We start from the raw sequence: 22,445 nt of genomic DNA, 5'->3' as shown, positions 1-22,445 counted from the left end.
CAACCCTAGCAGGTAGGTCTGGTTCACTCTCCCCTGGGGTCACTGCTCCTTCCCCTGGGTCCCGATGTGCACACTACTCTGTGTGTGCCCTCCAAGAGTGGAGTCTCTGTTTCCCCCAGTCCTGTTGAAGTCCTGTAATCAAATCCTGCTGGCCTTCAAAGTCTGAATCTCTAGGAATTCCTCCTCCCGTTGCCAGGGCCCCAGGTTGGGAAGCCTGACGTGGGGCTCAGAACCTTCACTCCAGTGGGTGGACTTCTCTGGTACAAGTGTTCTCCAGTCTGTGAGTCACCCACCCAGCAGTTATGGGATTTGATTTTATTGTGATACACCCCTCCTACCATCTCACTGCGGCTTCTCCTTTGTTTTTGCATGTGGGGTATCTTTTTTGGTGAGTTCCAGTGTCTCCTTGTCGATGATTGTTCAGCAGTTAGTTGTGATTGCGGTGTTCTCGAAAGAGGGAATGAGAGCATGTCCTTCTACTCCGCCATCTTGAACCGATCTCTAGGACTCTATCTTAACAAGACTTATTTATGCCTTGGCCTGCTATATATTACACTAGCAATGAACAAAACACTGTTTTGAAAAGGATTTTCATGGCTTTCTATGGAGGAACTCCTGTTGACAATCTTTATTTCTAAACAGTTACGTCTTTTGTCTTCAGAAATGATTTTTGGGGCTATAACAAAACTGTAATGAAACAGCTGAAATGTACTGAGTACTTATTACATGCCAGGCTCTAAGCTAAGAGCTTTACTTGGATTAGCTCATGTAATCCTGAACAACTCTGTGAGGAGCCATTATCCCCCTTTTTCAAGGAGGTGGTCTGAGTGGTAGGGCTGGGATTTGACCCCATCAGTGTGGCTGCAGAGCCCGCCCGTACGGAACCTCCGATCCTTACTGGGGTGTTGGTACTTGATGACAGCCTGTGTTCTCTCTCCCTCTGTCAGAATCTCTCATCCTCCCTCACGTGCTCTGGCCTTATTTCCCATAGTAGTTCACAGTGATGCACTGCCAACTAGAAACAGACTTTTTAAAAACCAGTGGGCCTGTATTTTAAAAGCTTTGTTTGCAAAAGCAATGGGACAGCTGGCTGGGGCTGCTGTTTGCAGAAGAGATACAGAGGGAGGAGGTACAAGGAATTTGGCCAAATGCGAATATTTATATTTTTCCAGATAATTAACTATGGCAGCTTGTAAATGAAATATTTGCCAGTGCTCATGAACATTATCCAGGGTAATGTTATCTTTTCATTAAACAACATATGTTCCCTAATAATGCGTATGTATGAGGGATAAAGAGGAAGGTGCCAAGATGCTCAGAATTTCTTAGATTTGGTGGGTGCCAGCCAGATTCTAATGTAGTTCAAGACTTTCGAGGGAGAAAAGGAGACTAGGATTCTGTTGATGATGCATTGTTCTTTTTCTGATCCACCTACAAACTATATTGTGCATGTTAATAATGTGAGTAATAATACATGCAAAGATAGCTGTAGTAAGTTTGGTAGTAGTAAGGAAAATGAGCAATTTTATGAATTATGGTTTGATTTAATTTCTCCATGAGACTCATTTTCTAGGTCCGTGGGTCTCAAAGGTTAGCTGCATCCACATTACCTGTGGCCTTTGAGAACGCCCGACCTAGGTTGAGGTTAGATTGTGTGAAGCAACACAGGAACATACTGAATGGACCAGGGGTCCCACTGTGATATTCGACACATGTCTATTCCAACGTGCTCTGAGAGATTCACATGCATTTTTGTTTATCAGAGTATTAGTGGTTTGATGAAATGGTGTCTGGCATAAAATCCACTTGGGTTAGCCAAAATTGTACCCTGGACCCTAATTATAAACCTGCAAGTTATTTTTCTTGCTGTAGGCATCAGCAGATCTTCAGGAATACACGCAAAAACAGCATCAATGAAGAGATGTCTGTCTGTGGGCCTCACAGTGCCCAGATGGGTGCTCAAGTTCTCAGTCACTGGTTGGTTCATTGGTGATGCAACTCCACTCAGTACTTTTCTCAGCAGCTCCTCAGCTTCTTGTTGGCTTAAATTCTCAGGATGTACACTTCAGAGGAATGGGACCATTGCATGGCTTTTTGGATGATTTTGAGTAATATTATTAATATCCTAGCACAGTTACAAATATTAGAAAATATCTAACTCAAACCAAATCAAATATGAAAATATGACGACCAGATTGTCTGGACCATGGCTCACTGCATGGTGTCCCATGATCAACAAATATTATTTCTATAAGTGAAGCAAGTCAGAGAGAGAAAGACAAATATCATATGATAGCGCTTATACGGTATGTGGAATCTAAAGAAAATGATACAAACATTTATTATCTTATTTACAAAACAGAAACAGACTCACAGATTAGAGAATGGATTTATGGTTACTGGGGGGATGGGTGGGGGGAAGAGAGAGTTAGCGAGTTTGGGATTGACATGTCCACACTGCTATATTTAAAATAGATAACCAGCAAGGACTTACTGTATAGCACAGGGAACTCCGCTCAATACACTGTAATAACCTAAATGGGAAAAGAGTTTGAAAAAGAATAGATACATGTATATGTATAACTGAATCACTTTGCTGTGCACCTGAAACTAACACAACATTGTTAATCAGCTATACTCCAATATAAAATAAAAATTTTTTTAAATTAAAAAAAATTAAAGTGAAAATAACAAAACAAAAAACCAAGTATTTCTAGAATAAGTAGAGTCAGGCTTAGTTTTAATTGGGTGTTAAGACTGTGGTGTGTCAGATCTAGCGTGGTTAGAGAAAGAATTCCCCTAGAATTCATGGACTTCTCTTGTTTCCCTCTAAGGTGATTAACTCAGACTCGTCCTCCCGGTCTCTTGTATTCCACTGCAACGTTAATTCCCTTTTCGGGTCTAGAGCACCGTGAAGAATATGTCAACTTTAATCAGCAGGTGAATCGTCCAGGTTGTTGGATTCTGCAGTGAGGGCTTTGAATAGCTGTGGAGCAATGTGAAGGCACTGAGGTATCTGATTAATATATGTCAGTGCTCTCAACCAGGGCCAATTTTGCCCCTCTGCTGGGGACAGATTTTCTGGAGACATTTTTGAGTATTACAGCTGGGGAATTGCTACTGGTATCTAGTGCATAGAGGTCAGGGTTGCTGATAAATACCCGACAGTGCACAGGACAGCCCCTCTCAGCAAAGAATCATCCTGCTGCAAATGACAAGTGTACCGAGGTTGAGGAAACCCTGGCCTGGGAGCTGAGATGCCCTCGGTTCACTGGATGTATTAGGAGGGTAAGCCATTGCCGCCTGTGATGCCTCAGTTTCCTACTAAAAGATCCAAGAGACCTAGAGTGTGACTTGGGAGCACCCAGTCCTGTCAAGCCAGCTAGGAGGAAGACGTGGACAGAACGGAGTGTCTGTTCTCGGCCTTTCCAGAAGAAAGGCTGCAACTCTCATCCAGCAGCGTGGAATCCAGCTCTTGCAAGAATGTGGCATTCACTCCAAGACTGAGAAACAAATAGGTGCTTTCCTGTTATCCTCCCGTGGAGCTGCGCGAGTCATTACACGGCATTTTGAAGGAAGAATGATCGGTTAATTTATTCTGGCTGGATGTGCAGCAAACCAGTGCCGGACACTGGGTGGAAATCCATGCCTGTACCTCATTATCTCTAATGGGAGTTTCAAAGGCCCTCGCGGATTTAGTGTCCTATTTGGTCTGAGTTGTATAACACCTGTCAGTAGGCTGCTTCCTTGCTATGTCATTAATATTTAAATAATGTGATTTAAAGGTCAAACTGCACCTACAGCAATATTAAAATACATCATTCAGGTTTTCTAGATGGTTATGCAAAGGACTAGGAGTGGCGACCGCAGGAGACAGTGAAAAGTTAATGGCCCTACCTAGAAGAGAGAATTAGCCACAGATATTTTTATTGTATGAATATAATCAATAAGTTAAGAAGGTTGCATCTTTTTTTTTTTTTCCTGGTCAGAAATCTATACCCTTGTATTGAATTGTTGCAAAGATGAACTACAGGGGATGAGTTCTGCCTAGACTAGCTGGGAGTGAGCAGCGGAGGTTGGGGGACTTGCCTTCCCTTTACTGTCTCCCTTCTGAGGTTTCCATCCCCTTTACCTCTGTGGTCCACCCTGGTCGCCTCTCCTGGGAAATGCCTTGGCTGGATGGCTCTACGACCTTTGCCTGCAGTGCACCTCATTCCCAGCAGAGGGAGCAAGTCTCCACCGTTGTTGCTTTGGAGGGAAGCTCATTAACAGATTTACCAATGATGTTACTAAGGAAGGGGTAGTAAACATTTGCCACTTTTTGGCCCCTAGCATTCACCTGCCGCCCCCTCCTTCTATCATGTCTTTGTTCAACTGTAAAGCCAGGTGCCTGGCTCCCACCGTGGGTGACAGAAGACCTGAGTTTTTCCTCTCTAATTGAGGAGACTTAGCATGCAAGACATCTCAGTGTCCTCATGTTGAGCAGAATGTTCCTGCTCTTTGGAGCTCTGCAGCTTTCTTGGTTCTCTCTGTAACCAGTCCCGCTTTTACAGTGGTCCATAGACGCTCTGAGCTTCCTAATGCTGTCGTTCTGTGGACAAAGCATTAGCACATTGAACGGCCTATCAGCAGAATCTGTGCCTGATTTACGAATGAGCCTTCCTAACAATGCAGGACAAATTGGTCATGAAATGCCTTCCAAGCTGTGGTCAGATTTACAACCAAGAGGAGGTGCTTTGGACTAAGAATGTAGTTTGCCATTCCAGTAGGTGAATATTGCTCACCGTCCAGCCATCAGCCACTGTAGCCACCTTGATGGTGCACCCTGAGGGGAATACAGGATGGAGAAAAACAGAATGCTGGCCCTAGATAGTTAAGGTGCATATCCAAGGAATAATTTTAATGAGCCTAGGCTCTTGCAGAGCGCACCCTCCTTACCCCATTCTGTCTGCAGATCTGTGGGTCTGCCCTGTGTGTGGGTGCACAGAAGCTCAAACAGGGATGAGACATGGTCCTCCTTGATGGTAGCAAATTGGATTGTACTGTTTATGCCTGAAGATGACACTTCATCAATACTGGAAGAAGCAGAAAATCTACAGGATCTGATCTGCCCAAGTTGTTGCCAGGGATGAGGAAGGGAACCCTGAACAAGGATGTTTGCAGGCAGCAGTGAGAGGAAAACAAGCTTTTTCTTGCTTGTACCCTACCAGTTATTATACTGGTTTCACTTAATTTACCCTTATGAGTTAACAGAGTCAGTTTCCCACTCTTGAAGCCAAAGCTCTGTACACACTATAAGTGTGTCATGCCTCTCAGAGGTATTTGTGATGCAACGCAGGATAACTTTTTAAATTCAGGGTTAGATTTTTCTGGCGTCACAGGTAGGAGCGTGGAAAGGGGAGAGTGGCGTACTCCTTCACAAGACGAAACACAGTGAGTTCCCCCAGGTTTGGGCTGCATCCTTGCTGGATGCTGTCAGACAGAGGGCCTGGTGGGAAGGTCCACCACCATGACCACCTGTGGCCATCTTGATGGCTTTAATCATGACCCTGTTTCCAGGTCACTTAATGACTCCAAAACTCATTTTCTTATCTAGAAAGTGGGAATAATAACAACTCATAGAATTGTGAGAATTCAGTGAGGTGACACATGTGAAATAGCTTTTTAAACTGTAAAGCGGTGTACAAATAGGAAAGATTTTTCTTAATTTTTGAATAGATAACACATTTATGGCATATGTGGTTTAAAATATTTTAAAAGACATAAAAAGAAAGTTCCCTCTTACTCCTGTCCCTCAAGCACCCAGTTATCATCTCAATCTCTTCCAGGTCTACACTGTTTTTAGTTTCTTTATGCATATTCAAACAAAACCCAACATATATTCTTATTTTCTCCCTCATTTTACTCAAAGGTAGAGTTATTCTTCTGTAACTTGCTTTTTTCTATCTAGTTAAATATATATCTTTTCGTAACCTGGCGAAAACACTTGATTTTGTTTCTCTATCAATATATAGCTCATTCTTTTTCTTTTTTAACAGCTGGTTTAGTGAGTCCTCTATTGATACATATCTGGGTTGTTTCCAATATTCTTCTCTTCAGATAAGTCTGCAAAGAAGCATTGTGTGTGTGTGTGTGTGTGTGTGTGTGTGTGTATGTGCGCGCGCACACGGGTATATGTATGTATTTTTACATATTGAAATTCCTCCGTCAAAGAGGGAAGAGTTTTTCTTTCTTTGCTGGTGCAGGTGCCCTGTTTAGAACAGGAAGTCTTAGGCAGCGCTCTCTTTCTGTAACTCTCACCGAGCTCTGATTATTTGGCCCTGGACAAGAACGGATGGAGCCAGAGGTCAGTTCTTTGTAGCTTTTAAGTTTGGGGAAAGAGAAGGCAAGCTGGAAGCCTGGGTCTAGAGTTGGATTTCTCTCCTCAGGACATGATGAGTCTGCTCCTATGGAAAAGGGACCGATGTTGCTTCTTTTCCATATTTTGGAGCACTTTTCTCACCCAAGGAATGGGGATATCAGCACTCACCCACAACACCGAGGTCCCAGCACAGCTCACTCTGTAATGTGAGCCATACGGCTGTCCAGTCAGCAGGGTATTTGATGGACCCTCGCTCCATTCAATTCACTATTACAAACTGAAATACGACAGGTGCCAGAGGAGAGGGAACGGAACAAAACCATGGGTGTACGGCCATCGTTCATAGTTTGTGGTCTCAGAGGCCCAGTGACTCCGCTTCTTAGTTGTCTCAGCGGGTGTCATGTCACACTGATGCTGAGACAGCCCACCCGCCCGCTGCAGCTGAGCGCGACCCGGTCAGACACTGACCATTCTGTTGCTTGTCGGAAGGCAGCCGCTGTGAAACGGCAGAGCATGTTCGGGGCAACGTGGAGCAGTCACTGTGCAGAGGAAATGATGTTTGTAGAGACGGGCAGAGGTAGTTGCTGAGAAGAGCCAGGCAGGACTGGATTGGGACAAGTCTTGATCGCCAAGTTCAAGCTTTCAAACTATTGCAAAAGCTGTGGGTTCCTTTTGGGATTTTAAGGAAGAGTGTAACCCCAAACGCGCTTGCATTTGCATGTATAGAGAGCACTCTGGAACCAGCGTGGCGATGGATGGAAGGGGAAGACCCTGGGCAGGGAGCGCGGTGAGGGCGCCCCCCTAAGGCAGGAAGTGGCAATTCAGGCTGCGACCCACTGAGAGGCGCAGAGCGTGGGAACCGTGAGGGGTAGGAGAGGTCAGAGGGCCGACTCTGGGATGGCCGCCCAGTTTCTGGCTCTGTTGGCCACGTGGATGGTGGTGCCATGTATTGAGCTGTACGCCCAGGAAAAGAAGCCGGTGCTGCATAAGGGCTGAAGGTTCCGTTTGGCGGCGAGCTTGAGTTGCTGGAGAGACATCTAAATGGAGACGTCCAGCGGGCAGTTTGACATGTGAGTCTGGCTTGGGAGAGAGATCAGGACTGGCGATTGTACGGATCAGCCTCCTCTACGTTTTTTTGCCACTGTTATTTATTTTTCTGGGAATGTTCCCTTCTTTTTTTCCTGTCTGCATCCTCTCTCACCCCCTCCAAACTGCCTTTCCCTTACAGTGGAGACCATGCCACCCAAGATGTAAAACCTCCCGGGAGGCTGTTTCTCAACTAGTGGGTCCTTGGTGACGATAACCACCTGCTTGCTGAAATGGAGTCTGGCCTGCACATTTGAAAGTAATGTTAGCAGTTCTCGTCTCTGACGGATGCCGAGTCCACTAGTTACAATCACAAGTAATGAAAAGATAGATTCAATGTTTCTTTCTTCTTTTGATTACAGGAGTAATTATGCAGGTGTTTATTTGATCAGTCTATCAGTCAGGAGACTGGAAATTTTTTTTTTTTTGTGGTATGCGGCCCTCCCTCTGTTGTGGCCTCTCCCGTTGCGGAGCACAGCCTCCGGACGCGCAGGCTCAGCGGCCCTGGCTCACGGGCCCAGCCGCTCTGCAGCACGTGGGATCCTCCCAGACCGGGGCGCGAACCCGGTTCCCCTGCATCGGCAGACGGACGCGCAACCACTGCGCCACCAGGGAAGCCCTGGAAATTCTTAAACTGCATCCTTTCCAAGCATCACTGGCAGATTGCGGCCACCCTCTCACTCATGCGCGCCCACTGTTTCTTATCTAATGGAACGAATTAACCATTGTTCCTTCCTTTCCATGTGGATGTCTACAAACCTCCAGGCAGATGCCCTGGTAAGAAACCCACTGGTAGAGAAGAAAGCGAAAGCCCCTTCCATGTGTTGTCTTCTGGAACACTGCAGAACAAGCATTGTGGCATAAATCACTCCAAATTCATCAGCTCCGGCGTACCATCAAAGAAGAAGAAAGATTTCTAATGGGTTGAGTGAATCTTTGTAAATTCAAGAGCTCCTTTGAAAAAACCCTGACATTTCCTGCTGCCATAGAAACCATCTTTTTCAAGTGGATTGTAAATAAAAACAGGGCCCTCTGGCTTCACATTTATATTATATGTCTATGGTCTTTTAAATATGGAAAAGTATGCCTTATTTCTCTTGGAGGTGTCTGGCCTGTTGATCTTATTCTCATTGTATCTGACTGTAGTTATAGGGAAAGCTTATGTTAGCCTTTCTGGGTTAAGAGATAAGAAATTCATACAACTGATAGATGCCGATATTCGTTTTAATGCAATTGGAGGTTTCGTGTTCCCGAGAGCAGATGAATCATGGAAAAGGATTTAAAAAACTCTCTCCCCCAGCAAGGGTAAAATATTGTCATAGATCTGTGTGGAATTTTGCTCACAGAACTCCTGTGACATGAAGGCTGTGGCTGTTTTGAGACATTTCATTTGTTTATTACAATTCACTTTGTGAGGAGAACCCAGTATTTCACTGGGGCAGATATGGGCCCTTTGCGTATCCTTCTCGAGTTTTGACTGGCAGTCCCGCGGAAGAGAGCCTCTAAGAGTCTGCATGGAGGATGAGAGCAGAGGGTCTGGGAGTCGCTCGTGCCACCATTAGCTACACCTGCCAAACACCGACCGGGCAGGGAGGGATTCTGGGAGATGCAGGGCTTGAAAGCTTTCTTTGCTGACCTTCAGTTAAAGCAGAACTGATTTCACACACATGAAATGCACCCCAGGAAAAATTCTCCCTCAAAAAGCTGCCTGTTTACCCTTGATTTAGCTAAATGTTCCTCTTTTGCATTCCCCTAGCCTCCACCTTGTCACTCAAGAATACTGAAATTATCTGTTTCTGTTTCGCCCACCAAACTCTCCACTCTTTAAGGGCAGGGACAGGGTTTGATTCATCCTTATGCTGCAGTGTCCAGTCCAGCACCCTGCACCTGAAAAGTATGCCTTATTTCTCTTGGAGGTGTCTGTCCTGTTGATCTTATTCTCATTGTATCTGACTGTAGTTGTAGGGAAAGCTTATGTTAGCCTTTCTGGGTTAAGAGATAAGAAATTCATACAACTGATAGATAACGATATTCGTTTTAATGCAATTGGAGGTTTTGTGTTCCCGAGAGCAGATGAATCATGGAAAAGAATTTAAAAAACTCTCTACCCCAGCAAGGGTAAAATATTGTTATAGATCTGTGTGGAATTTTGCTCACAGAACTCCTGGGACATGAAGGCTGTGGCTGTTTTGAGACATTTCATTTGTTTATTACAATTCACTTTGTGAGGAGAACCCAGTATTTCACTGGGGCAGATATGGGCCCTTTGCGTATCCTTCTCGAGTTTTGACTGGCAGTCCCGCGGAAGAGAGCCTCTAAGAGTCTGCATGGAGGATGAGAGCAGAGGGTCTGGGAGTCGCTCGTGCCACCATTAGCTACACCTGCCAAACACCGACCGGGCAGGGAGGGATTCTGGGAGATGCAGGGCTTGAAAGCTTTCTTTGCTGACCTTCAGTTAAAGCAGAACTGATTTCACACACATGAAATGCACCCCAGGAAAAATTCTCCCTCAAAAAGCTGCCTGTTTACCCTTGATTTAGCTAAATGTTCCTCTTTTGCATTCCCCTAGCCTCCACCTTGTCACTCAAGAATACTGAAATTATCTGTTTCTGTTTCGCCCACCAAACTCTCCACTTTTTAAGGGCAGGGACAGGGTTGGATTCATTCTTATGCCGCAGTGTCCAGTCCAGCACCCTGCACCTAGTAGGTCCTCACGAAATATCTTTCAAACAGAACTGACATGAGTTGAAAAGCCATATCTTGTAACTAGGAGTGAGCTTCTCCAGGGTGGGTACCATGTCTCATTTATTTTTGGAATAATAATGAAGATAATAGCTTACATTGATTGGCTATTTGCATGCATTATCATTTCTAATTGCCTCGTCAATTCTATAAGATACCTTCTATTGTCATCTCCATTTTTCAGATAATGAAACTGAGGCAGAAAGGTAATTTGATTGACCTGGTGCAGCTAGTACGTGGTGGATCTGGGGTTCTGACAACACAAACCCTCTAATTCCAGAGCACGTGGCCAGTGTCATGATGGTCTGCAGCCTCCAGGCCTAAGCATAGTCCCTTATTTAGAGAAGATATTAAGAGATGTTTGTTGAATGAGTAAATCTCATAGGAACTCTGGTAGCTCAAAGTTGTCATGTGCCTGACTCACTTTTTAGAAGCAGTCAACACCTCGTTTCTCACGGTGCTGCTGGTTGATACTTAGGAGATTGATCTCATGACCCAGTCATGAGAGTTGTTCACAAATAGTTTGTTTCCCATCCTTCCAGGGACAGTAGAATTCACTTCCTTGTTACTTCCTGTTAGTCATGGACTTCTGACTTGCCTTAGCCCATGAAATAAGAGCAGGAGTGATACGTGTCACTTACAAGCAGAAGCTTTGAGGGCCAGCATGTGCTTCACCATATACGCTTTCCCCTGCCATCGTGAATGTGGACATAAAGGCCAAGACGGAACAGAGCTCCTTGACGATCCATGTTGGTCGTGTGTAGTGTGAGGGAGAAAGAAACCTTCTTTTGTTGTTAGCCACTGACATGGGGGCTTGGTCGGTAAGTGTAGCGTAACCTCACCCATCTTGCCTAGTCCAAATATCAAATGACTGCTTCTCTCTCATTTCAGTCATCTGGACATCACTGGCAGTGATGGTCAAAGTACAAGAGGTCTTCAGAAGACCCCTCGTAATTCAACAAATATTAAATGACTCCTCCTACCATATCCTTTTAGACGTCAAAGGAACAGAGTCCTGTCTTAACTTGGAAACTCTTGATGGTACCCACTAGATATAACTCCTTTTGAAAGTTTTGTTAGTTTGACTGCTTTTATGGATTTGGCTATGTCTTAGGTCGGGTTCTGCAGAAACAGACCCAGAAATGAGAATTCCTGTACAAGTGCTGTATTCAAGAAGGGCTCCCAATGGAGACCAGGGAGGGGCTGGGGCAGCAGGACAGGAAGGGGGGAGGCAGCCAAGGCAGCATGTGGTCTCAGGCCAAGTCTTCAGGAAGGTTCCCAGGGAAAGGTAAGTTACACCTTAGTGTTTTCTTGCCTGGAGCAAGGGAGTTAGGCTTCCCTGCTCCCTGGTGAACAGTTTTGATTAACTGTTACCCTGTAGAAGGTGGGATGGAAACCCCAGGAGCTGGCCTCCTAGTAGGATAAGGGCATTCCCAAAGAAGATACACAGGCACTGGCTGTTGAAAGCACACTGAAGGGGGAGGAAGGGTGTGCACAGAAAGAGTTAATTAGGGGACATTTCTTAGTTTTTACCTATTTTAAATACTCTGCTTAGACACTTGTCGGGGAAAAATCAAAGATTGGCCTCCCCATTTCTGTGTGACAATGACAGACAGGAGGACCTGGGGGTGCAAAATGACCTTCCTGTCATCAGGGAGGCAGTCGCGACGAAAGATGATGGCACTTGTGACTTCTGAGTCTGGTACCAGAGAATCGTGCACCCGCTCTGGGGCACTCTTGGCATGAGAGCTGACTGTATCAAACTCTAAGTGGGCTCTACTTTCATACAATCTGATGTGCAGACTTCTTACTGGCCCACAAAGACCAATTAAAGTATATCTATTTACATTACAAAAGCATTTCGTGAAGCTGAAAGGTTAAATGTCAGCATTCCTGGAAACAGTTTCCAAGATAGCAAAAATAAGAATCTTACTGTGTAAATTGTTAAAAAAAAGTTTACTAGAAGAGTTTGCAGGATTTCTTTCTTCTGAGGTTTTCAACAAGGACTTATCTAGGGGCATAGGAGTATTATCCTAGATGGGATGGGAAGGGAATGACCTTTCAAGGTCGCTCAGATGTTGTGATCACGGTGCAGCAAAATTGGGATTCCACGTAACGGATCAGAACGGTTTATGCGCAACACCAGGCACTACATGAGCATATGGCAGGAACACAGACACTGTGGAATGTATACATTGCATCGTTATGTTTGTGTGACTTCTGTTTTATACATCTGTCACAAGGAAGGAGTGAAGGCTGTGATTATCTTTCTCTTAGACTGGCAAATGAATGTGTAAAAGTTGGAGAAAAGACAGACATTGTATTTACCAGAAACTCATAAACTACCAGAAGCTGTAAGTAAATGTGTGAGAATCAATTTCTTCGTGCTTGGGAATATTACCAGCATTTCAGTTGTAACTGCAAATAATGTGAGATTTGAAGACAAATACCAAATATGTTCCTGTTTGGAAATGTTTTAAACTTTAGTCTTTATCAATAAATCTAAATCTCTTCATTCCACCTAAAGCTCTGACATTCACATTCTTCTTGAAGACAAATACCAAATATGTTCCTGTTTGGAAATGTTTTAAACTTTAGTCTTTATCAATAAATCTAAATCTCTTCATTCCACCTAAAGCTCTGACATTTTATTTTCAAAATGTTGTGTTTTCCTTCTGGCACACATTCTTCTTCTCCCTTACCCCTTCTATAACAAACAATCATACAAACAAACAAAGATCGCCTCAAACCTTCAGAGTTCATTGTGCTATGCTGGCCCCAACTCAAAAGTTGTCTGAACTTCTTAGCAGAATCATTTCAACGTATTTTGTTTTATTGTCTAGCTATAATACTTCTCAGGTCTTTTATTTTTTTGAGAAAGGGGAGGAGCAGAAATGAAATACACCTTTCATTATAATTTATTTTAAGCAATAAGGGAACATGGCTGTGCAATTGGCTTATGTTCCCTTGCAGCTCTTGGATTCCCTGACTCTTTGTGGAGTCTTACTGGGAGACTCTAGGTTACCTGCTGCAGCAGACTTGTGCCTCTTGCCTCTCAGTATGGAAGGTGCATGTATAGCATGATCTGTGGCAGGTAGGATCAGCAAGAAGTAAAACATTAAAGCTTATGGGTACAGGTAGATGTGGGTATGGTGCTGTAAAAGTGTGTCCACAAATTCTTTAAAATTCTCCTGGCACCCCATCTTCCTCTTTTCTCTGAATCTGATTTTACCCTCATCATGACCTTGAACCTTAGCTTTTTCCTATTCTTTTTCCTTCTGTCTTTCTTTGGGTTCTCTTATCCTTTTGTCTATGCCTTTACAGGCACCGAAGATTTTCTTATTCCCTTACCCTTTCATTTTGCCTGCTTTGACCATCACTAACCACACACAGCTTCCCAATGCCTGTATTCTGTTTCCAGTATTATCATAGGTGTGCTTTGTCGAGGAAAACTGGGATGAGACTGTCTGTCTAGTAAGTATCCATGCCCTCCTTTCTCAGCTGGGGCCTCAGTTCAGCAGGAGACTCCTTTTAGTTCTATTCTGTTGGTTCTCTCTTATGTACTCCTTTATCCCTCTCTGCCCTACACAAGCCCTCACCTCATCTATTCCTCATTCTTTTCTCTCCACTTATAATCTTACCTTCTGCTTTGCTAAGAAGACAAGTCTTTCAAGGTGACCCTTCTCAAATAATTAACTTCCTTACCCTCATGTTTGTAAGGAAACATCCCCTGAAATAGCACTGGCTCAAACAGGACACAATTTATTTTCTCTATGTGTAGTTAAGAAGTGGGAGGTTCAGGGCTACTTTCATGACCCTCAGGAACCCAGATACCTTCCAACTTAGTGCTCTCCTGTACCTTGGGTGTGGCTTCCATCTTCATGAGCCACATGGCTGCTTGAGATCCAATGATTGTATTCACATTCCAGGAAAGAGGATGAAGAAAAGGAAGAAAACAGGTGTATCCCTTTGTTTAAGGACACACCCCAGACATCACATACAACACATCACCTTACAAGTCACTCAAGAGTTAGTTAGTCCTCTGGCTTTAGTAAGTCTGAAGGATGAAATCTTCTCTAGATAGCCATTTGCCCAACTAAAACGTTAGAGGTTCTTTTTCTAAGGAAGGAAGGAAGAACAATGCCCCTTCATGATATCTCTGTATAGTCACCATTCTCTGCCTTTATTTGTCTATCCAAGGAAATTGAGTCTTGTCTCCTTTCTAAGATGACAACTTCTGTATGTTCCTGTGATCCCACACATTTCATTACGATTTGAAACTGTATACTTGTTTTCAGAATTAGGTTAACTGTGTTTATTTCTCTTTGTATTTCTGACACTGAACATTTTTCCTGCCTCTACCATTTATCACATTTGATTCTTTTTGAAGATGGAGTTATTCCAGAGGTTTAGTCATTGTATTTAATAATTAACATAAAATTACTCTTCTGCCTGCCTGCTACCCTTTTGTATCGTTTGAACTTGCTTTAATTAAAAAAAAAGTGACTGTGAATATACATATGCGTATATATGAGCATGATATATATATATATGTGTGTGTGTATATATGTGAGCATGCTACTCATTTTCATGTCATTTTAAGATGTTTTATTAACATTTCATTTAAAAGTTAATGTATTGGTTATGAATACATTATTGGTCTCAGGAAGTATTAGCCCGCTCTGTTATTTTGGCTGGGCTATTCAGATCTAAGAGATTGTCTGTAATCTTGTACCAGAGAGGATGCTTTGCAGGTAAATTTTCATTTCATGATAAAATGTTATCTGGTCCCATGATATGTGACTCAGTCTTAATTTATAATGCTGACTGAGTGATGACACAGAGAAGCCAATGCCATTGAAAGAAGAATTTTTATTATGTATATTTCTTGAAAAAAGGGGACACACATGCCATGCAAGGTCACGTAGGGAAGTACCAGGTTTGGTCAGGAAGTGGAAGCAGGAGTGAGGGGAAAGCCTAGCCCACAGGGGAAGAAAAGGCAGGGCAGGGTAAATGCTTTAGGATCGGGTAGTTTGAATAATTCCAGTGGGCTTTGGGGCATAGGGGCTGTCCCTAGCTGTCTGGTACCTGGCCCTGGGTGATTAGGGCAAAGGAATATAGTCTCCTAGAGTGCATGAAGCAGATAGAGGAGATGATTTAGAATGTGGGCTCTGGATTGCATAGTTTGCCTGTGAAAGACTTGTTCATGGCAGAGCCCTTTGTTACCTCTAGGAACTGGGTAGCCCTGATGGGGACAGTCTTTCCCTGCCAGCGAGGTATTTAAGATGCCAAAACCTAAGAAACAACACCAAAAAAACCCCATGATTACTCCAGCCCGCCATCACTTTCTTAGTTCTCGTCTTGTTATCTCACCACCCCATCTCCGTTTCCTCTTGCTGTCAGAGCATGTTCTCTCCTAACATTCAGACCTAAATCATCCACTTCTCTTGCTTTTCAATCTGGTGCTGTCCTCATGCACTTTCGGGGCCTTTATCAGTGCCTCTGTCTATCAAGGGTAGGGGTGTGGTCTTGGAAACTCTAGTTAGTGTTTCTCTTTGGGCCTCTGCTTCTTTGTGTATAAAATGGGAGGAGGTGGGGGGTGGAGGAAGGCTTCATTTTTCCTCCCATCTATGCCTTTTTTCTCAGAGGCCATAACAGCCCCTGAAAAGGGGGCCTCTTTCTGAGATAAGGGGTGGAGGATATTCTCCATCACCACAGTGTTTATTTACCTGGGAGAACAGAGGAGGAGAAGATGGAATATCTCTGGGTCTGACAGGAAAGGAAGGAGTAGGAACAGATTTCACAACTCTCTGCCATCCAGTTGAGTATACGACACTCTAATTCTGCTTGTATATTAATCCTGGTGGCTATTAATTTTAGGCCCCATAATATGAATGTCTGCTCTTTCCCAACACAAGCCATTGTCTGCAGCCTGACAGGTCTTTGTTAATTGTCTTGCCTATTTCCACCAATGTGTCTTTCTTCATCCTTCTTCTCTGCCTTGCATGCCCTCTCCCCTTCTTTCCTTTTATGTTTGCTCTTCAAGGCCTACGGCTTTTACTCCTGATCTTCTTCTCTGATTTTTCTGACCTGCCTGGAGCTCTTCTACTGGGCTTAGGGTCAGCACCATACAAGGATCCCTTAACGAATCCTAACTGTTACATATGTGTTAGCTTTTTAAACTGGACCCCGAGCTTTGGGTGGTCAGAGGCCGCTTCTGGATGAATGTGGTCACCGTTTACACAGGACGTTTTCTCCATGACCTGATGACCTGCTGCTCTTCTTCCTGCATCAGCTGAATTCTCTGCTGCTTCAGAATTCAGTGCTTTTACCCACGTAATTCCCTATATTTTTACACCCCCTCCATCTACACTACTGTTTTATTGGCCTCACTATGACTGCTTTAAACCTCAGTCAATTCTATAAGCTTTGCTTTGCTTATCTGCCACTCCCTAGGCTGTGAGCCCCTGGGGGGACGTGACTGGCAATGCTTGGCACACAGTAGGTTCTTAAGAACTGCCCTTAGTATAATTGAGGGAGAGGCCCAGCTGGCTTTTCCCATTTTATACTCTTCTCCACCCAAGACCCACCATCTTTATTTTATCTTCAAGGCTGATATTTCACCAGCACAGAGAGGGACAGAGCGCGCCATGAATTCTGACTTCTATTTAACCCTGTAGAGACCATCTGAATACTTTCCCTGTGGGTGCTTGAGGGAAGCAAATTGGCTCCATGCTTGTCAGATTCCCTCCCTCTCTTCGTGCTGTAGATGAAAGTACAAGGAGTGAAAACTGGAGCTTCTTAACCTTTTCGGGTCTTCAGATAATGATTTTCTAGACAGATAAGACTAAATTGGTGTTGGATCTCTGCTCGGGAGCAGGAAGGTTGGCTGTTTACAGGCTGCATGTGTCTTGCTCTCAGCTTCATTGCCTTCCCTGCTTCTCGGTGGAGGAAATTAGAACTCTGACGGTCAGATGACGTGGTTCTTAGCCTCTGGCCCTTGCCTGCTGCCGCAGATGTGAGAATTAGGCTTGTCTGCCGGTTCAGATGAGGTGGTCAATAATTTGAACACCTGAAGAAATGACTGAGGTAATAAGATCCTTAAACGAAAGGGCTCGTGAAGTGTTAAAAAAGTCCACAACCAAAGCAAACAAACGGCAGTCCTCCCGCTCGGCTTCCCACTGAAGAGCAGAGGGTTACCTACCCAGAGTAAAGTAGAGGGCAGGGTCAAAATCGCCTGATTCCCAGGACTGACTTCTGCTCTGAACTGCCTCTATTAGTCATTCCTTTGAGCGAAGGCATCCGTCTACAGTGGAGCTGCCTGTTAACCAGGAGACATCTGCTGTTGACGTGTGTTAACAAGACTTTCATCCAGGTGTTCAGCTGGTCTTGGGAGAGCTGGACCGTGGGTCAGGTGAGTCTTCGAGAGGAAAGGAGGTTGGCAGTAGTCCAGAGGTCAGGGTTTGTTGCTCAAGGCCCATTTTCATTACATCCCACAGAGAAGGTAACTGGTGGGCATTGGCTTCTTCCCTGAAAAAGATATATAAGTGGTTGGGAGGAGAGGTCCTCAAAAACACATGTGGCTTAGGTTTCAGTGTCGCCAAAACTAGCAATGGCTTCTTCAAAGCATCCTTCTCAAGGGCCGTGAGTCAATCCACATTTATTGGGTGCCTTGACTCTTGGAGGAATGAGAATTGGAAGGCCAGATAGGAAAGTTGTCATCAGACATCATTCAGTTTAGTGGCAGGCACCATTATAAAATACACTTTTTCTGTACCTGCTCCTTTATGTTACTAATCCTCTTAATCGTATAACTCTGCACTGTCTGGGATAAAGCATTAGGAGAAATAGGCCTGGATAGTCATTCCTCTAAGGTTTAGCAGAAATCAAGCTTTATTTATCTATTTATTTTTCATGCTCTGTGGCTAAAGGATACAGAGCATCATTGCATCTGACTGTCACAACAGTGTGACTTTTCTTCTAAAACCAGTGGAGCAGGATTGGTTTTGTGCAGTCACACAAGTAAGGAATCTGAGAGTCACAGTGAACCACTAAATAAAGCCTAAATAAGACTATATAAAAAACATTAGGGGCTTCCCTGGTGGCGCGGCGGTTGCGCGTCCGCCTGCCGATGCAGGGGGGCCGGGTTCGCGCCCCGGTCTGGGAGGATCCCGCGTGCCGCGGAGCGGCTGGGCCCGTGAGCCGTGGCCGCTGGGCCTGCGCGTCCGGGGCCTGTCCTTCGCAACGGGAGAGGCCGCGGCAGGGGGAGGCCCGCATACCACAAAAAAAAATATATATGTATTAATAAGAGGCTGATATTTTTTCTCTCTTGCTCTCTGTCTCTACCTCTCTTTCCATGTGTTTATAGAAGGATGGGAGCTCTCTAGATATTACATGGTCATTTTTTCCTGTGACCATTTAATTTCACTAAAACATCTCTCATTATTGGGAAAAATTAGGTTCAGAAGAGCATTTACTATTGTTCTTTGGTTTATTTAATGGAAGATGAAATAGTTAACGTGCGTGGCATTTATATGATTTTTTTATAGTTCCTAAACTGAATATTATACAATGGTATGAACTTTTTATCAAAAAGCTCAACAGTTCTGGCCTGCAAAGTGTCCAGGGCAGAGATGATCAAAGTCCCCTTCTCTCTGTCTTGATCAGACTCTCACCAGGTTCGTTCTAAGCCACATTTCTCAGAGGCCAGTGACAAGGCCTAGGATAAAGTCATCCTGAGAAAACGTGTCTTATGAGCTGAAGGAGCCGGGGGAACTGTAGCCTGCAAAAAAAAAAAGACTAAAGTGAGACTTCATTTGTTGTCTTGAGATATTTAAAGTGGTGCCCTGTTGCAAAGGGGCAGACCTTGGCCTGATGCCTAGGAGTTCAGGGCAGGGAGACCTGAGTAACTATTCCATCAGAATTGCTGAAGTCATGAGACTTCTGTCACTTGAATTATTCAAGCAAAGGCTGAATGCTCACTTGTGGGAATGTTGTAGGTGAGATTAGGCTGAGTTATCCTGTGTGCCTGCATCTCAGGTGAGGTTTTCCCCAGAATAACCCTCAAAAGAGCAAGAATTCTTTTATATTTGAATTCTTACACAGGGAATACAACAAATGTCTCTTTGGAGAAGACAAATAAGCTTGGAGATTCTTTAAATACTTTAGTTGATGCTACTTTTAATGCATTAAGATTCAAATAATAGAATCAGTAAAAGATGAAGCAAAGGAATTTCTGAAAAAAATTTAGTAATTGTTTCTGGGTATTTGGTCTTGCAGTTCAAAATATTGAGGTTGTTATAAATAAATAATTTAAAAATAATATAATACAACAGTACAGTAAGAGTTTGCTCTCTGGCAGTGGTTCTTATCTGGGAACGATTTTGCCTCCTGGGAGATACCTGGAAATTTTTGGAGCCATTTTTGACTTTCATGACTGATAGGGGTTGTGCGCGCTACTGCCACCTAGTGGATAGAGGCCAAGGATGCTGCTAAACATCGTGCTGCTCGCAGGACAAGTCCCCACAACGAAGAGTTATCCAGCCCAAATGTCAGTTGTGCTATAGCCGAGAAGCTTTGCTTTAAGGAAATCAGGAATATAACTACAAGGCTAATAAAAATTATCTCAGTGACAACATCATGTGGAGTCACAAAATCCTATATTTTATTTTATTATTTTTTTTTTTTGCGGTACGCGGGCATCTTACTGTTGTGGCCTCTCCCGTTGCGGAGCACAGGCTCCGGCCGCGCAGGCTCAGCGGCCATGGCTCACGGGCCCAGCCGCTCCGCGGCACGTGGGATCTTCCCAGACCGGGGCACGAACCCGTGTCCCCCGCATCGGCAGGCGGACTCTCAACCACTGCGCCACCAGGGAAGCTCCCAAATCCTATATTTTAAACAACTATTATGGGAGTAAAGATGATGTGTTTTGATGAGCCATGTTTTGTGTTATGTGGCTCAAAAAATGTCTTTGGTGACAGCAGACATTCTGTTGTCAGCAGTGTATGTGAAGAGTTCCAAGAAAACTGTTTCATAAAATGTGTGAATGAAAAAAGCAATATTTCTTATTTTAAAAAAACTTATTTATTTTATTTATTATTTATTTTTGGCTGTGTTGGGTCTTCGTTGATGTGCACGGGCTTTTCTCTAGTTGTGCCGAGCGGGGGCTACTCTTCGTTGCGGTGTGTGGGCTTCTCCTTGCGGTGGCTTCTCTAGGCGCTCGGGCTTCAGTAGTTGTGGCTCGCGGGCTCTAGAGCGCAGGCTCAGTAGTTATGGCTCACGGGCTTGGTTGCTCAGCGGCATGCGGGATCTTCCAGGACCAGGGCTCAAAACCATGTCCCCTGCATTGGCAGGCAGATTCTTAACCACTGAGCCACCAGGGAAGCCCCAAAAGCAATATTTCTAAATCAATATGTTATTGTATCTAATATGTGATTTTAAATATTTATTTGTAACAATTTAATAAACTAAATTTTATAGTCATTTGGCAATGTAATTTGCTCTAATAGTTGATATACTGAAGAGGGCCTGAAACAATTTTTTGTTCTTCTCATTGGGAAAAATGGCTGCATGCCTTGTATTCAGGTGAGCCTTGTATTTGGATGTGAACAGAAAATCTAATTCCAGGTCCTCCTAAACTCTGTGTGTCTGTGTTTGGTCATGGCATACATTTTTTGTCATGATATGAAATTCCTTCCTCTTATGAATCTGGAAATAACTTCCAAAGATAATCAAATCTTTCCTATTTTTATTTGCTTTAAAAAATTACACACTATAAAATTCAGCACATTCTATGAGTTTTGACAAATGCATACAATTGTGTAACTACTGCCACAATCAAGATGCAAACCAGTCTATCATCCTCCAAGTCTATCATCCTCCTGCTTTCTCTTTGTTATCAACCCCTTTTCTCCACGTTCCTGGTTTTAAAATTTACTTTTACACAACTTACAAGTAGAATGCTTATTTTCAAAATAAACTCTTCTGCAGAGACCCAGCAGCTAAATCATACCCACACAGATCTTCTCTGGGCAAAGTGGGTCATGGGGTCCTAATTTCACCTACTCTGCCTCCCTCTGGCCCCAGCAAGGGCCTTGGGGACTTTTTGGGGAAACTGGTGCTGTGATGAACAGCCAGCTCCACTGATTAAATTCTTCCATTTATCACATGTTAGGTCAGCCCTTACAGTGTGCCAGCTCTTAGCTGGGGATGGAGAGAAGGATGAATCAGATAGATATGGTTCCTCCCTTTAGCAAGCTTAGACTCTAGTAGACTGACATCAGTCAAGTGTCAGTGACGCTGAGGAAAAAATGATGTCTTCTCTGATGGAATTATCCCTGGTCCTGAGCAGAGGAAGCTTCATGGGAACCCTTAGGGGGCAGGTGCAACCATGAGAAAGCTGGTGTGGCCAGACAGGCAAGGAGTTCCTGGAGAAGTAATCAGGGATTAGACTGAGTAAGGATTTGTTGAAGGAAAGAAGAAAAAAAGAAAGAAAGGAAGGAAGGAAGGAAGAAAAGAGGAAGGAAAGAAAGGAAAGAAAGAAAGAGAAAAGGAAAGAAAGAAAGGAAGGAAAGAAAAAAGAAGGAAGGAAGGATATTGAAAGAAAGAATATTGAAAAATTGAACTTCTTCTCAAGATTTGGGGTGAAGGGTGTTACATAGGACAGTGACATGTTCAGAGCTCTCAATTACACTGGTTACCATTAATAGAACGGATTAGAGTGTGGGATGGGCAAATATGGATGTAGATGGAGTAGTGAAAAAACTGTTTCAGCAGCAACGGGCAGGAGATGATGGTTGGCACATAGAGGTGAAAGTGAAAATAAAAATGAGGTAATTCATTAAATATAGGCTTCAGAGGTAAATTAATGCTGGCCTATTGCTGAGATAAGGAGAGAGTGACAGGGAGGTTGACCAGATGTCTGGCTTGGGGACTGCACTTACTGAGGTGGCACCCTCTGGGGTTGGATCAGGTTTAGGAGGGGAATACAGAGTCTACTTCTGAACGTGTTAGACTCTGGGGCATGGGAGATATCCAGAAGGAAATCCAGAAGAGGTAGACCGATATCAAGGTCTGGAGCTCCATTCCAACCATTGTTTACTTATTCTTTGGAAAGGCCCACCACATTCTGGTCCCTAGCTAGGAATTGGGGTGAAAGTATAGCTGTGATATGGTTGCTGCCCTGGAAGCACTGGAGAAGGAAACAGGATACATTTGGATTAATGTTGTAAAAGAAATATGTTCACACAGCCATGTG

Source organism: Physeter macrocephalus, chromosome 2, assembly GCF_002837175.3.
Source record: "Physeter macrocephalus isolate SW-GA chromosome 2, ASM283717v5, whole genome shotgun sequence".
NCBI classification, from domain to species: Eukaryota; Metazoa; Chordata; class Mammalia; order Artiodactyla; family Physeteridae; genus Physeter; species Physeter macrocephalus.
Note: the sequence above shows the minus strand (reverse complement) of the source record.